This window comes from Macaca nemestrina, chromosome 18 (genome assembly GCF_043159975.1).
Source record: "Macaca nemestrina isolate mMacNem1 chromosome 18, mMacNem.hap1, whole genome shotgun sequence".
NCBI classification, from domain to species: Eukaryota; Metazoa; Chordata; class Mammalia; order Primates; family Cercopithecidae; genus Macaca; species Macaca nemestrina.
Window position 1 is genome coordinate 47,817,680 of NC_092142.1, and position 17,864 is coordinate 47,835,543.

General features: G+C 43.9%; 1 long non-coding RNA gene across 7 annotated transcripts in view; it reads left to right on the forward strand.

Moving 5' to 3' along the window:
• Window positions 1-467: 467 nt before the first annotated feature.
• LOC105492240 (uncharacterized) overlaps window positions 468-17,864 on the forward strand; it is a 93,005-nt gene continuing 75,608 nt past the window's right edge. For 4 of the 7 annotated variants that reach the window (XR_011616422.1, XR_011616421.1, XR_011616425.1 and 1 more), the window contains exon 1: window positions 468-697. This is a non-coding gene — a long non-coding RNA (uncharacterized lncRNA). The remainder of the gene's footprint in view (window positions 698-17,864) is intronic. The other 3 variants (XR_011616423.1, XR_011616424.1, XR_011616427.1) reach the window with 2 other exon arrangements.

The following is a 17,864-nucleotide window of genomic DNA, read 5'->3' on the forward strand; positions in this document are numbered from 1 at the left end:
TGTTGCCCAGGTTGGAGCACAAGTGGCATAATCATAGCTCAATGTTGCCTCAAATTCCTGGGCTGAAGCAATTTTCCAACCTTGGCCTCCAGAGTAGCTGGGACTACAGTGGACCATCACACCTGGCTACTCAATAGCTTTTGACTGATAGAGGTGTGTGATCAAACAGGTGGGAGGCCACAGTTCCAACAGAGGGAGTCAGTGTTGGAAAATTAGAACAGGTGACTCCTGGTGAGGCAGATTTCAGGTAAAAACCAGAGAAGGGATTTTAAAACTCAGATGAGAAATCTCAGGAATGCAAAAGAAGATTCAACAAACAAAAGGTTGGTGAGGAAGGGGCAGTCCTCCCCTCACACTGCAACAGAGACAGATCCTGCGCTTACTTATGATGTCATCACACTTATCACAATTTGTAATGCCCTGACCTCCTTCAGGGAGGGGCCCTGATTGTCTCTCCTGGAGGTCCCCCGCGCCCCTCCCCACACCTGTCCATGGGAAGCACAGGAAGAGGACAACAAGGCCCTACCTAGAGGGAGCTGCATTTGGCCTCGGTGGGGTATGAGCTCTGGACCCAGAACATAAAGACTCTTTCTTTTCCAACCACCCCATCCTGGGAGTGACAGGAGAACTGCCAGTCAGGGGAGGCAAAAAGGGACAGAGTGAGAGAGAAGCGAGAAGGCAGAATGCAAAGGGAGAGGTAGGTAAACAGAACGGTGCAGGAGGACAGTGTCAGAGAGGCAGAGCTAGAGATGGTCAGTGAGGGCTGACAGTGGAGACTGGAAGGCAGAGCAAAACCAATAGACAAGTTCAACGCTGCCGAACGGTCGGTCATTTGGTCATACGTTCTCATTTCAGTTATGTCTAGGGCTTTGCTTCTTCATGATTGCAATCCGTATCTTGTTCACTCATTTGAATAAACATTTATGCACAGACATTTACACCTGGGCATCTGGAGCATTATATTATGCATCCCAAGCTGCACCCTTGTCTTACAAAAGGGTATCATTTTGGGGGATCCTGAGGCAACAGTCTTCAGGCTGTGGAAGGGAAACTCTGGGTGTCAGCCATGAAGCCACCCATGCAGGTGTCCTGGTCCCTCTTCCCCTGGGAAGCTGAGAGTAGATCCTCCCCCAGCAGGGGTTCTTCCTGTCCTGTAGCTGCCTTGATTCCAGGAGAGAGGAGAAAGAATGCAGAAGGGCTCGGGATGCCTCCCTTCCTCTCCTCCCTGTGTTACCATAGCATCTCGTTTCCTTGGTTACCAGTGGCCAAGGAAAGGACACTGGGTAAGTGCAGGATTTTGATGGAGCTCTCTAAAGAGAGATGTCAGCGAGGACCTTGTCTCTTTTTAAAGCACACACATTCTGAGAGGTTGCTCAAGAATGGGTGTGGGGAGAGAATGGGGCAGTTCCTTATGAAGTTGGAATTTAGAAATTTCATCTCACTTGATAGAAATGAGCACTTAAAAGACAACTCTGAGAAATCAAAGCCAGGGAGACCTTAACCAGCTTTACACATTGCTGGAGATCTAGAACGGGCAGGAAGACCAATATGCTAATTAAGAAATGATTTCTGCAAATGCTTACTTTTTCTGCAAATGGCTCCTAGGTTGGATTAGCTCAGTAACTCTGGCCTGCTGCTTCCCCCTGATAACTAAGCATCCATGGGGACCATGGGGGATATGCCATTTCTGCTGTGAGCATCTTGGCATCAGCCTTGAACTTTCCCCAGAAGCCACATGAGACCTATGAAACTTCTCCAGGGATCCTTTGGGTGTTTTGTGGGGTTTTGTTGTTGTCATTTTTTATTTGTTTGACAACTAAGTGATGTTAAAGACAGCAGCCTTCAATTCCACTCATTTTTAAATTATACTTTAAGTTCTGGGGTACATGTGCAGAACGTGCAGTTTTGTTACATAGGTATACACAGGCCATGGTGGTTTGCTGCACCTATCAACCCATCACCTACATTAGGTATTTCTCCTAATGTTATCCTTCCCCTAGTCCCCCACACCCCAACAGGCCCCAGTGTGTGATGTTTCCCTCCCTCTGTCCACGTGTTCTCATTGTTCAATTCCCACTTATGAGTAAGAACATGCGGTGTTTGGTTTTCTGTTCTTGTGATAGTTTGCTGAGAATGATGGTTTCCAGCTTCATCCATGTCTCTGCAAAGGACATGAACTCATCCTTTTTTATGGCTGCATAGTATTCCATGGTGTACATGTGCCACATTTTCTTTATCCAGCCTATTATTGATAGAAATTTGGGTTGGTTCCAAATCTTTGCTATTGTGAATACTGCCACAATAAACACACATTTGCATGTGCTTTTATCATAGAATGATCTATAATCCTTTGGGTATATGCCCAGTAATGGGATTGCTGGGTGAAATGGTATTTCTAGTTCTAGATCCTTGAGGAATTGCCACACTGTCTTCCACAATGGTTAAACTAGTTTACGCTCCCACCAACAGTGTAAAAGCGTTCCTGTTTCTCCACATCCTCTCCAGCATCTGTTGTTTCCTCACTTTTTAATGATCGCCATTCTAACTGGCATGAGATGGTATCTCACTGTGGTTTTGATTTGCATTTCTCTAATGACCAGGGGTGATGAGCATTTTTGCATATGTCTACTGGCTGCATAAATGTTTTCTTTTGAGAAGTATCTGTTCATATCCTTTGCCCACTTTTTGGTGGGGTTGTTTTTTTCTTGTAAATTTGTTTAAGTTCTTTGTAGATTCTGGATATTAGCCCTTTGTCAGATGGATAGATTGCAAAAATTTTCTCCCATTCTGTAGGCTGCCTGCTAAAGGGTTAATCAAAATATTATTTCCCCTGATAAGTTTTCCCTGACTTCTCTACCCAAGTTAGGCAGCCTTCCTTAAGAGCTCAAAGAGCTCCATGAATGTTTCATCATTTACTACATTGTTTACTTATTAGATGATTACTAATCTGTTTCCTCCACCTGACTTTGGAGTTTTCTCATTTTTATGGCTTTTTCTTCACAGTGTTTAAAACACTTCACAGTGTTTAAAACACATACAAGTGTTTTAAAATAATTAGATCAATAGAAAGAAGTATATAATGGAAAGCCTCTTCAATTTGGAGACCCTCATTCCCTGTCTTCCACCCCCTGCCCAGGGGCAACCATTGTTTCAAATTCTTATGTATTCTTCCAAAGGGTTAATGCAGAAATGATTCATTTTTCTGCTCCACTTCCTACTCCTTCTTGAGCCTCTATCTTCTTTCTTCCCTCTCCCCGTAACACAAATGATACAATATGGCACCCTATTTTCTCATTACTCTTAACAAAATTAATCTATGTTGAAGATATTATCCTATCAGTATGTATAGAATGGTTTTATTTTTTAAAACCACAGCATAGCATTCTACTGTAGGGGTCTCCCTCTGTTATCCATCCTGGGTTTCCAAAGGCCCCCATTACAGAGCCTAGTGTGTAGTAGGTGATAAATAAAAATTTGTCAAATGAATGAATGAATAAAAATTCTCTGTGCCAAGAGAGATTTTATTTACAGCATCAGGAATATGGAAAGACCAACCACCTGAGAAACACTTTTCCCCCGGAAAGTGAGATATATATGTATTTGGCCAGGGTGGTGTGAAGGAATACCAGTGGACCTGCTAGGGAAAGTGAAAAAAGAACAAAAGGGCCATAAATGGAACTGGACATAAGAGCCAAGCTTGTTGGGACTTTTATTTGTATTTATTTATTTGATGACAGGTGGCCTCTCAGCTGGTGTTCTGTGGATACTGTTTATTCTTTAAAAGGGCTGGCCTTTTGAAGTATGGGGCCTGGATTTGTTCCTTCTCTCTGTATTTTGGGGCTGGGGGCAATGTGAGAGCCCTCTTTGGCTTTTGTCCCTGGCTCGCTGCTAGCCCTATGCAGCTGACAGGTTCAACATGAGGCTGGGCTCCTTGGAAAATGGTGTAGGGCATTCCAACTGGCCTCACATTTAGGGTCACCTGTAGGTATTCCAGGTGCATGGAACTCCTGAAAATGGGACTCCCTTCTCCTACTTTCTTTCAGCCCTAAAGCTAATTGTTTAGGGTGATCCATGTACAGTATAGGTTTCCCCCTTAGAGCCTCTTGAGTTTAATCCTCACCTGTGCCTGCCATTATTGTGTGCCCACTTCGAAGCAAACACGGATATCCAGGCAGCTTGACAGAGACTGTGGTCGCTGCAGGAGGTGGCAGAAGGGGGTGGTGTAGGAATTCAAATGAAGACTCAATCTATATATGTACATATATAGATATATATGCTTATAGATACTTATGTGTACATATAGATATATGGGTAGTTTTATATTATCAAATGTTATATTATTTATATTACTTATATTATAATATATAGATATGTGTATGATATACAAGTATATCATATGTGTAATTTTATATTATAAAATGTTATATTATAATTTATATTACATATATTAATCTATATATTACATATATGATTATATAATATATGTATTAATGTATGTGTAATGGAGATTAATATATAGATTAATCTGTATACATTATATATCATCTAACTATATATCATCTATATATCATCTCTATATATCATCTATACATATACGTGTGTGTATATATATAGGAGTTTTTTTGAGATGGAGTCTCACTGTGTTGCCCAGGCTGGAGTGCAATGGTGTGGTCTCGTCTCACTGCAACCTCTGCCTCCTGCGTTCAAGTGATCCTCCTACCTCGGCCTCCTGAGTAGCTAGGACTACAGGCATATGCTGCCATGCCTGGCTAAGATTTTTTTTTTAACTGCTTTTGGTAGAAACTGGGTCTCCCTGTGTTGCCAAGGCTGGTCTCAAACTACTGAGCTCAGTTGATACTCCTGCCTCGGTCTACCACAGTGCTAGGAGGACAGGCATGTGCCACTTTGCCCAGCTTGAAGACTCAATATTAGTGGTGCCTTGATAGTTGATGGAATAGAAAGGGCCTCCAGAGGCTGCGCTGCCAGTTCCCCTCCCAACTCTGTTTTCACAGATGAGGTCCCATAGTTCAACAGACCTCCTTTTCAAGGGACCAGAAGCAGCTCCTGCTTATTCCTGTGTAGTGGGTTTCAGTGCCTTGCCAGCCCATAGAATTCAAACAAGACATCTGCCTTCTCCTGCAAGAACTGGGGACCACCTCACCCTCTTGACACTGCAAAGGTTGCCTCTCACAGTCCCTGGTTATTCATTAATTTCTTGAGTGCAGCCGCTGTGTGGCCCTGTGTGCCATGTGGTGCCCTCTTCCTCTGGGCTCTGTGTCTATATGACTAACAACTACTGTGGGTCATCTGTCTAGCATTGGGTGTTGTGTATTCACCCTTGTCCATATCCCTAGGATGGGAATTCCTCCAGCACCGATGAGGTGAACAAAAGGCTTAGAACAAATGAAGGCTTGTCCTGAACTCTTCCTTGAATCAGTATCACCTGGGACGATTGTTAAAAGAGAATTTCTTAGGGCTTTACACCCAAGTGATTCAGTTGGTCTGGACTGGAGCCTAGGAATCTACATTTAATGAGCTCAGGAGAGTCTCACTTAGGCATGGAGGGCCCATGAGTTCCACATCCCCTCCTTGCAGTCTGAGTGTGGATGAAGAGGCCTGAGCTATCCTGTTCACCAGGGAAGGGCAGGAAATACCATATTCTACTCCTCTTGAGTAACCTCCTCTGTTTTCCTGCTGAACTCCACCCTTGCACCTATAAACAAAAATACAGGCTCACCAGCCCCATTAACCTTGGCTCTGAGGGCCAGGGATGATAGCAGTGAAGCATTAATGAGTTTGTCCATTTCAAATTATCCTGGAAGGTTGAGCCATGGATTCCACTGAGCGTGGAGCTCGAGGATCTGCATGAAAGGAGGGGAGTGGGAGTGTAGGGAAGGGTGGAGTACAGATCTACACACAGTGTGTGCATTTGTCAGCACTCACAGAACAGGTGGCCATGGGGTGGGAGTTGCCGCTGTGTGACAGAGGAGCAGGAGGAAGCCTCTGAGGCTGAGTGCAGTGAGGGAGGGAAAGACCAGAGAAGAGCAGCTAGTGATGCTATCCCTTGTAAGCCAGAGTGAGGAGCTGGAGTCTCTGGTGCTATCATGGGAACTCTGGAGGGAGAGATGAGGCAGGACACTCATGTGTCCAGTGGACCAGACTGACTCTCGTGTTTTCACTGCTTCTTCTAATGTCTTTTTTTTTCATATTCTTAACAATTGGCCACACCAATCCAGCACCTTAGAAGCCATTAAAAATGCACCACTAATGGAGACTTTGCCCTGATGGGGCTTACAGATTGGTGGAAGAAGACATCAAACAGAACTAAATGGAACATGCTATTGACTGATCCATGTACTATGAAGGAAAAGGTGCTATGAGTGTACGAAGGTTTCTTAGTTAGGATTCTTTCATTTGCCAGCAGCAGAAACTCAACTAGAATAGTCCAAGTAGAGAAGATGAACTGGCTCAGGTAACTGGGAAGATAAGTGGTGGCTCCAGGGAGACACCCTCCATTTCGCTGCCTTTCCTCTGCCAGCCTTCTCCTCTCAGGCTTTTCCCCAACACTAAGATTTCTAGCAGGGCTATGGATATGTTCTTACAGCGTGTGAGCCAAGGAGAAACAGAGAACTTAACTCTGAAAATCCCAGGAGAGGACTTTGGCCATTCAGCAGTCACTCACCCAATCTGTGACCAAGGGCTGTGGGTAGAGAAAACTGAGATTCAAAGCCCCACCTCAGCCACAGGGACTGGGGAAGAGAGACGTCTTCAGAGATAGGGTGGTGGAAGGTGGGGAGAAGCAGTGCTGCAGACCGATAAAGACGGTATTTGCCACACAGAAGAATCTCATTTGGATTCGGGTTGTCGGTCTGGGAAAAGCCTCTCATAGGAAGTGCTATTCAGATAGAGTTCTTCCCCACTACTTCTGAGGAGGCGTAGATGCATTAGAGGTGTGAACAAGAGAGGGGACAGCACATATGAACACGTCTCTAATACCTGCAAATCTTTTAAGGAAAGGGATGTGCAAAGAGGGTTTCTAAATAACAACATGTCCATTCAACAGCTGTTGAGCTACTCAAGGGAAACTCACCTTGAGTGGAGTGGGTTCCTCCTTCCCCAGAGAGGCGAGTGTCCTCTGTGACTGCTTCCAATGGCAGCAACTTCAACACTACATGGGGACTGGAGCTGGCGCACCTCCATCTTGGATTCATACTTGCTTTAACATTAAAAAAAATTAACTTTTATTAAAAATTGTAAAGGATATATACAATATACAATGTTTATCTCAGAAGTAAATTAGGAAAAAATTAGATAAGCAAAAAACAAAAAAATTACTCTAAATCTCACTTTCCACTGTGAACATTTTAACATATAGCCTTCTATTTCTTTTTCCTTTCTTCTCACCCCTCCTCTCTTTTTTCCTTCATTTTCTCTATCACCATACACACACACACACACACACCAATATATACCTATACATATGCATGTATATACATATATATTTGTGTATATATAAATGCATATAAAATGGACTTACAAATTGTTCTGGAATCTGAATTACATTTTATATAAATAAGTATAGCATTATACCATCTTTTAAAATGTCTCCATAAGCTTATGAGAAATATTGGTCTGTGGCTTTATGCTCTTGTAATACCTTCGTTAAGTTATGGTATTACAGTTATACCAGCCTCACAAACTGAGTCGGGAAATAATATCTCCTCCTTTATTTCCTGAGAGAGTTTATGTAGGATTAGTTGAATTTCTTCTTTAAAAATGTTGATAAAATTGGCCAGGTGCGGTGGCTCACACCTGTAATCCCAGCACTTTGGGAGGCCAAGATGGGCGGATCACGAGGTCAGGAGATCAAGACCATCCTGGTTAACACAATGAAACCCTGTCTCCACTAAAAATACAAAAACTTAGCTGGGCATGGTGGCAGGCCCCTATAGTCCCAGCTACTCAGGAGGCTGAGGCAGGAGAATGGCCTGAACCTGGGAGGTAGAGGTTGCAGTGAGCCGAGATCATGCCACTGCACTCCAGCCTTGGTGACAGAGCGAGACTCCATCTCAAAAATAAATAAATAAATAAATAAAATAAAGTAATAAATAAAAAAATAAATAAAAAGTTTGACAAAATTTACCAGTGAAGCTATCTGGGCTTGGATTTTTCTTTGTGTGAAAGTATTAAAATTCACTTTCTTTAATAGATATAATATTACTCTGATTTGTATTTCTTTTTCTGTGAATTTTGGTAATTTTTGTCTTTGAAGGAATTTGTCCATTTCATCTATGCTTTTGAATTTATCAGTATAAAGTTGTCTATAATATTTTCTATTGTTATGTCTTTAATTTCTATAGGGTCTATAGCACTGTCTCTTCTGTCATGCTTGGTTGGTTGGATGTCCCCCTCCACCCTGCTCTCCCTAATCTCTCTCCCTATTAATCTGCCTATACATTTATCAATTGTATTTGTCTTTCCAAATAACTGGCTGTTGGTTTTCTTGATTTTAAAATCTTTCTTCTTTTCCAATATAAACATTTAAAAGTATAAATTTCCTTCTAAACCCTACTATAGCTGCATCACACAAATTTTAATATGTTGTGCTTTTTTATAATAATTTAGATTAAATATGCCTTCTGATTTTTCTTGTGATTTTTTTTATTTGTAGGTGCTTTAAAGGTATTTTGTTTAGTTTCCAAATATTTGACTATTTTCCAAATATTTACTTGTTAATCATTTTTAATTTCATTTCATGTGGTCAAAGTACAGACACTGTATGATTTAATCCATTTAAATTTATGGAGAATCTTCTTTCTAATGGCCTAGAGTATGGTCTATCTTGGTAAGTGTTTAAAATAAGGTTCCCAGCACTTTGGGAGGCTGAGGCAGGTGGATCACTTGAGGTCAGGAGGTCGAAACCAGCCTGGCTAACATGGTGAAACTCCATCTCTACTTAAAATACAAAAAATTAGCCAGGTGTGGTGGTACGTACCTATAATCTCAGCTACTCAGGAGGCAGAGGCAGGAGAATTCCTTGAACCCGGGAGGTGGAGGTTGCAGTGAACCAAGATTGCACTACCACACTCCAGCCTGGGCAACAGAGTGAGGCTCTGTCAAAAAAATAAAAAAAAAAGAAAGAAAGAAAAAAGTAAAGTAATGTGTATTCTGAGAATCTTGGTTGTAGTGTTCTATAAATGTCAGCCAGTCAAGTTGGTTGAGAGTGCTCTTCAAGTGTTTTGTATCTTTACAGATTTTCTGTCCACTTCTTCTATCAATTACGGAGAAAGAACTGGTAAAATTTCCAACTGTAATTGTGGATTTGTCTTTTTCACCTTTTGTTTCTGTCAGTTTTTGCTTCATAGATTTGAAATTCTGTTATTGGGTACAACTGCATTTAGGGCAGTTATCGGGGGCATTGATTGCTATGATCATGAAATAAACTTTTTGAGGCAATGGAAATGTTTCATATCTTGATGGGGGTGGATTACAAATCTACACACAGTGTGTGCATTTGTCAGCACTCACAGAACAGGTGGCCATGGGGTGGGAGTTGCCGCTGTGTGACAGAGGAGCAGGAGGAAGCCTCTGAGGCTGAGTGCAGTGAGGGAGGGAAAGACCAGAGAAGAGCAGCTAGCGACGCTATCCCTTGTAAGCCAGAGTGAGGAGCTGGAGTCTCTGGTGCTATCATGGGAACCCTCCTCAGCAGCCAGCTGTTCACCGAGGGTCTCCCCTGTGTTCAGCACCATGCCGGAGGCTGTGGGCAAACAAGAGTGGATGTTCAGGCCTCTGCCCACTTCCTAGAGAAAGCTTGGTCTAGTTATGGAGTTAAGACTTGCTTGAAATTCGCCCAGCGTGATGGCTCATGCTTGTAATCCCAGCACTTTGGGAGGCCAAAGCAGGCCGATCACCTGAGGTCAGGAGCTTGAGACCAGCCCAGCAAACATGGTGAAACCCCATCTCTACTAAAAATACAAAAATTAAGCAGGCATAATGGTACATGTCTTTAATCCCAGCTACTCAGGAGGCTGAGGCAGGGGAATCACTTGAACCTGGGAAGTGGAGGTTGCAGTGAGCTGAGATCGAGCCATTGCACTCCAACCTGGGTGACAGAGCCAGACCCTGTCTCAAAAAAAAAAAAAAAAAAAAAGGACTTGCCTATTTGCCTAAAATCATTAATGAGTGGCATAAGGCAAGATCAAAATTCACTAATAGCTTGGATGGCTGAGGAGTACAGGAGTTCGGAGACCGGATGACAGAGCAGACTTGAGTTTTGGAGTTCCTGCAGAGACCTTGATAGAAGATCCCCAAATCCAGTCCAGTTCTACCAAACCTGCTGGGAGAAAATAGACACTCTGGAGTAAACCCAGTGTGGTGGCAGCTACCTCACCTGGAGCTGTGCCTGCCCCACACACTCACAGACATTCTGCCTCTTTAATACCTGTGATCCTGGCATACAGGATAAGTTCATAGCTGAACATTACTAGTCTGACCTTTAATGTCTGTAGGTAAATAGCAGTGATCTGAGTATGGGAGACGGAGCCCTCAGCTGGAATCATGCAGTCCCTGAGGACTGGCCCTGCAAGTCATGGCCTGATTTCAGTATGTTCAGAAAGCGCTTCTCTGAAGCAACCAACCAGCCAGTAAGTCAATCAGCATTTATTGAGCACCTGCTGCTTGCTTGGTGACACAAGCCTGATGTGTGTCTTCAAAGAGCTCACAGCCTACTAGGAAGGGCAGCATGCACAGGGAACAATTACCAGGTGACAGCGGGATGGTGAAGAGTGTGGCTCCGGACCCAGGGAGTCCTGAGTCAGACCTTCCATCTCCACCATTTACTTATGAGTTGTGGAAACCAGAAGTTCCCCTTTCTGCTTTAGATTCTCATCTATAAAGCAAGCATAATCATAAAATCAATCAATTTTTCTTTCTTTCTTTCTTTTTGAGATGGAGTTTCACTCTTGATGCCCAGGTTGGAATGCAGTGGCACAATCTCAGCTCACTGTAACGTCTGCCTCCTGGGTTCAAGTGATTCTCCTGCCTCAGTCTCCCAAGTAGCTGGGATTACAGGCATGCACCACCATACCCAGCTAATTTTGAATTCTTAGTAGAGATGGGATTTTGTCATGTTGGCCAGGCTGAAGCTCCTGACCTCAGGTGATTTGCCCGATTAGGTCTCCCAAAGTGATGGGATTATAAGTGTGAGCCACTGCACCTAGCCAAAATCTTTCTTTTGGGTTGCTGTGAGAAAGAAGCACAAGTTCTGGCAAATAGTATGCACTCCACAAATGTTAGCCTTTTACAAATACAGCTGTCATCCATATTAACATACTTATTTAGATTGTCAATAATAATTGTGTTTCTTAGCGTTTTTAAAAATAATATTGCTTGTAACTGTTATCCATATTTTCACACTTATCTAGGTTATCAATAATTATTTTATGTTGTAGATTTGATTAAGATGAAAATATTGATCTTGGACGGGCATGGTGGCTCACGCCTGTAATCCCAGCACTTTGGGAGGCTGAGGCAGGCCGATCATGAGGTCAGGAGATCGAGACCTTCCTGGCTAACATGGTGAAACCCCATCTCTACTAAAAATACGAAAATTAGCTGGGTGTGCTGGCAGGCGCCTGTGGTCCCAGCTACTCAGAAGGCTGAGGCAGGAGAATGGTGTGAACCTGGGAGGCAGAGCTTGCAGTGAGCCGAGATCAGGCCACTGCACTCCAGCCTGGGCGACAGAGCGAGACTCCATCTAAAAAAAAAAAAAAAATATATATATATATATATATATATATATATATATGTATATGTATATATATTTATTTATTTATTTGAAGTTACTTGCAAGTCCAGAGCTCTCTGTGCTGGAGCAACTAGAGGAGGCTTTATGGAGGAGGAGTGGCCTGATCTGGCCCTGAAACGTGGCCAGGGTTTGGATAATCAGAGCTGATATAGTTTGGATGTGTGTCCCCACCCAAATCTCATATTGAAATGTAATCCCCAGTGTTGGAGGTGGGGCCTGGTAGGAGGTGATTGGATCATGGGGTGGATTTCTCATGAAAGACTTAGCAACATCCCTCTTGGTGCTGTCGTGGAGACAGTGAGTGAGTTCAGGTGAGATCTGGTTGTTTAAGTGTGTGGCTCTTCCCTTCTGGCTCCTGCTTTCACCATGTGACCTACCTTCTCCTCCTTTGCCTTCTCCTATGATTGTAAAATTCCTGGCCGGTGCAGTGGCTCATGCCTGTAATCCCAGCACTTTGGGAGGCCGAGGCAGGCAGATCACGAGGTCAGGAGATTGAGACCATCCTGGTTAACACGGTGAAACCCGTCTCTACTAAAAAAAAATACAAAAAAATCAGCCGGGCATGGTGGTGGGCCCCTGTAGTCCCAGCTACTCAGGGGGATGAGACAGGAGAATGGCATGAATCTGGGAGGCGGAGCTTGTAGTGAGTCGAGATGGCACCAATGCACTCCAGCCTGGGTGATAAAGTGAGACTCCGTCTCAAAAAAAATAAAAATAAAAATAAAAGATTCCTGAGGTCTCCCCAGAAGCTGAGCAGATGCTAGCGTCATGCTTCCTATACAGTCTGCAGAACTATGAGCCAATTAGACCTCTTTTATTTATAAATTATGAGGTCTCAGGTATTTCTTCATAGCACTTTGAGAACAAGAGCCAAGAATGGAGGGGAGGTGTCCAGGTAGAGCAGAGCGACAGCTAGGATCCTGGCAGATATGCTGTGAAGGGCTAACTGTGAGATAATAAATGATTTTGTTTAAAGCCACTATGTTTGGGGCAATTTGTTACATAACGCTGGCTGACTGCTGCATCAAGTCGAGGCATAGGAAACAAGTTACAGCTGGATATCAAAATGTGATCTCCAGTCTTTCCATCCCTGGAGAAAGGAGAAACAGGAAAGTGGTAGCTACCCAGAAGACATCATGAGGACCCTCATGGTCACTGGGGAGAAGGGTTTGATCTGAGCAAGGTGTTCAGAATGGATGACTACCAGGTTGCCTGGCATTGGGATAGAGCACAAGTAGCTAATTACAGGACACATTCACTGTAAATGAGTTTTGCTTTGCTTTTAATGTTTGAAATTTGTTGTTTTTGAGACTGTTGCCATGATTTAGGATACAGATTTCATATAAAAATTTAGATTTCCATCTTTTATTGCAAAATTGGATCTAGTAACACTGTCCTGGCGTCCTGGCACTCCAACATGGCAGGGTCTTGTCATAGGAACAGGTAAGTCATCAACCTAGGTGTATGGGGAGATTTGGATATTTATAAAGGTATGGGTCGAGGGTTAAAACCAAGAAGTGGTGCAGCACCCTAAAAAGAAACAGATGGAATGATTACCAACCCTAGGGCTGAAGGGGAAAAGGAGGGAGCAGTTACAAGAGGCCAGAGAGAGTGGTTATTGGAGAGGGCTCCCTGATAGGAGATGGGCCCTTGACAGAGTCACAGTCGAACCCAGCAACCTGGCAGAAAAGAAGCTGGGGGAACAAACATCTTCACTCACTGTCTTCCCACCCTCTGTATCTCCCGCTAGGGTCTTGCCTAGTTGAACCAGTGCTGTCCAATAGAACTTTCTGTGATGATGGAAATGCACATCCGTACCATCCAAAACAGCAGTGCCTTGCCACTTGTGGCTATTGAGCACTTGGAATGTGGTTAGGGTGAGAGGAATGAAAATTTAAATGTTATTTAATTTTAAGTAATTTAAAATTAAATTTACATAGCCATATGTGGCTGAATTTTGTACAGCACAGGCTGAACTATCTGAAAGCCAGAGGCTTAGGGTGCCCTTAGATGCAGTCCACAAAAACTGGCCTCCTGGGCATGGAACAGAGTTGCGGGGCCAGAGGGGTGAGTGGAAGGTGTCCCATAGCTACATCTAGCTGGAGCGGAGACTGACCTCGTTAGATGTAGCACATGCTGCTTTGCCACAGTTCCCACCCAGGTGGGGGTCACTCATGGATGTGACCTTTCTGGCTCCTGTTGGGTCCCTCACACTTGATGAATGACGTCATGGGCTGGACTGTGTCTCCCAAATCTATATGCTGAAGTCCTAGCAACTAGTATCTCAGAATGTGACCTTATTTGAAGATAGGGTCTTTCAGAGGTAATCAACTTACTGTGAGGTCATTAGGATGGTCTATAATCAAATATGACTCCTGTCCTTACAAAAGGGGACATATTAATCCATTTTCATACTGGTAGGAAGAAATACCCGAGACTGGGTAATTCATAAAGAAAGAGGTTTAATGGACTGACAGTTCCATATGACTGGGGAGGCCTCACAATCATGGCGGAAGGTGAAGGAGGAGCAAGGACATGACTTACACGGTGGCAGGCAAGATAGCGTGTGCAGAGGAACTGCCCTTTATAAAACCATCAAATCTCATGAGACTTACTCATCACAAGAACAGCACAGGAAAACTTGCCTCCATGGTTCAATTACCTCCCACGGGTTGCCTCCCACAACATGTGGAGATTATGGGAACTACAATCCAACATGAGATTTGAGTGGGGACACAGCCAAACTGTATCAGGGGGAAATTTGGAGACAGACATGCATAGAGGGAAGACAATGTGAAGAGACACAGGGAGAAGGCAGCCATCCACAAGCCAAGGGGAGAGTCATGCAACAGGTCCTACCTCAGCTTCAGAAGGAAGCAACCTGCCAACCCCTTGATTTGGGACTTCCAGCCTCCAGAATTGTGTTGCATAAGACACCCAGACCGTGGTCCTCTGTTACAGCCAGCTCTGAAAACAAAGACAAATAGGAAGGCCATTTCCCACACCCTAACTTCCAGGATTCTGTCTGCCCATCCCCGCAGAGTCAGCTTGGAGGGATGGTAGGACTCCTGGGGAGAGGAGGTTTGAAATCCCATGAGGCACTGCATACCAGGCCGTCCTATCTCAGTAAGGCCGTATGACGATCCCGCCACTCACTCATCACCACCATGGAGGCTTTCTCTCCAAAACCACTCTCTCAACCTCGTTTGGCATTGCAGAGCTTTACAAAGGCCATGGGCTGCTAATTGCAGCTCTGTCAGTTGTACTGGGCTTTCAGGATGAGGGAGGGGGATGCCTTGTCTTGTCCTGGTTGCTGTGGTGCCGCTCTCATAGGGTCTGACAAGCCCCCTCTACATGGATGCTCTTAAGAACTCAGCCTCCTATCTGTCTGGATTAATTGGTTGGTAGCTATGAGCTGGACAAGTCTATTTTTACTGCATGTGCCAGCAAGACTTATACCAAATTAGCACTTGAAAAATTTTTTACAACAGCAACCGCCATCACCACAAAAGAACCTGCAGATGTGTCTGTATTTTTGAGCCCCCTTTGAGGCTGTCTTCTCACCCACTTTCCCCTGTTAAACAAGGCTCTCTCATGCCATCACTATGATATGAAGATACTGAAAGAGACCTGGAGGTGCCCTTATCCCACAGCCCATTCTTCTTCCCTTTGGGGTTCCTAAGAAAGGGAACTATGCACACAAGGAGCAATCACAGGGTTGAAGGTGCAGTCTCATTTCGTTAATAGCTGAGTTAGCATTCGAAGTGGAGCTCTTCTCCTTTTTCTAAAATGTTCATTGACAGATAATAATTTGTATATTTATAGGGTACAGTGTGGTGTTCTGATACATGTATACATTGTAGAATGATTACATCAAGCTAATTGATGCATCCATCACCACACATGGTTACCATTTTTTAACAGTTACAGTTGTATTTAAAATCTACTATCTTAGTAATTTTGAAATATACAACACTATTATTAACTATGGTCCCCATGCTGTCTAATGGATCACTAAAAAGTATTCCTTCTGTCTAACTGGAACTCTGTACCCTCTGTAATATCTTCCCTTTCCCTTCCCTTCCCCAACCCCAGCCTCTGCTATCCACCACTCACTCTGCTTTATGAGTCTGACTTTTTTGGACTTTTCAGATTTCACATGAAAGTGAGGTGATGCAACATTTGTCCTTCTGTGCCTGGCTTTAATTCGTTTAATCCCTCTGGATTCGTCCATGTTGCCACAAATGACAGAATTTCCTTCTTTTAGTATTCCATTGTGTATATACAATGAATCCTCACTTAATGTCATCAATAAGTTCTTGGAAACTGACTTTAAGCAAAACAACATATAATAAAACCAATTTTAACACAGACAAATTGATATAAACAAAAATTAAGTTCTTGTGGCACATTTCTGATCACAAAAACATCACCAGACTTCTAAAGACCCAAAACACTTCTAATATTGAACCCTGAAATAAATGTGAGCTATATATACATTCAAGAAAGATTAATAAAAACAAGTACGGGAATTATTTGCCTAACTTTTATTGAAACAGTGATTGGCAGCAGTTGTCATAGTGGTGGGTTAAATCAGGAATAAATGTTGGTAAAGTGAAAATTGTCAGGAGCATCTCCTGCCACCACACAGTTCAAAAGCAATCACCAACATAGCGTGTTCACTGAGCACTTTCAAACAGCATTGTTTACTGTCATGCATTTGTGAGATTACCAGAGACTTTACATATTTTGTACAATAATTTGTACTCATTAATTTATTTTCTAACCTGCTTATTCCAGTTCAGGGTCATGGGTGACCCAAGTCTTTCCTGGCAGCTCAGGGTGCAAGGCAGGAATTTGCCCTGGCTAGGGGGCCATCCCATCACAGGGCACCTTCACACACACACACTTGCTCACTCACGTGCCCATACTCACTCACATACATGCATGCTAACTCACACACACTCACATTCGTGCACACCCATACTCACACCCATACTCATTCATACGCCCACACTCTCACATACACACTTGCTCACACACACTGACACACACTGAGTCACACACACCCATACTCGCTCTCACACACACCCATACTTACACACACACACGTGCCCATACTCACACACATGCATACTCACTCACACACACATATACTCACACCCATAATCATTCATACACCCACACTCGGTCACACACACACTCACACACACTCACACTCGTTGACACACACACTCACACCCACACTCACACCACCCACCTGCACTCACACACTTGCTCACACTCTTCCATACTCACATACCCACACTTACACACACACTCACACACCCACACTCACACATGCTTGCTCACACATGCTGTCACTCACACCCACCCACACTCAATGACACACACATCCACACCTGCTCACACATGCCATCACACACCCATATTACACACACACCCACACTCATCCGTATTTGCTCACACACCCATGCTCACACACACCCACACTTGCTCACACACACCCACAGTCACATACATTCATACACACCTGCACTTGCTCACCCCCACACACACCCACACTCATTCACCCACACACACCCACACTCGTCCACATATACCACACCCACTCCCACACACTGACAGTTGCTCACACACACACACACACTCACACACACCCATACACACACTTCCCCATACTCACACCCACACTTACCCACATTTGCTCACACACTCACACACCCACACACTCACACACACCCACACAAGCTCACACATACCCATACACCCACACTTGCTAACACTCACCCATATTTGCTCACACACCCTCACACACTCACACACACCCACAAACACACATACACACACTCGCTGCCACAACCACGCTTGCTCTCATACACTCATGGCTACCCACACTCACACTCACACTCTCACACACCCACTCATTCACACACCCAGCCACACTTGCTCACACACCCACATGTTCACACACAATCACACACACCCACACTCACACCCATACTCACACTCACCCACACAGTCACACCCACACTTGCTCACACCCACCCACATGCTC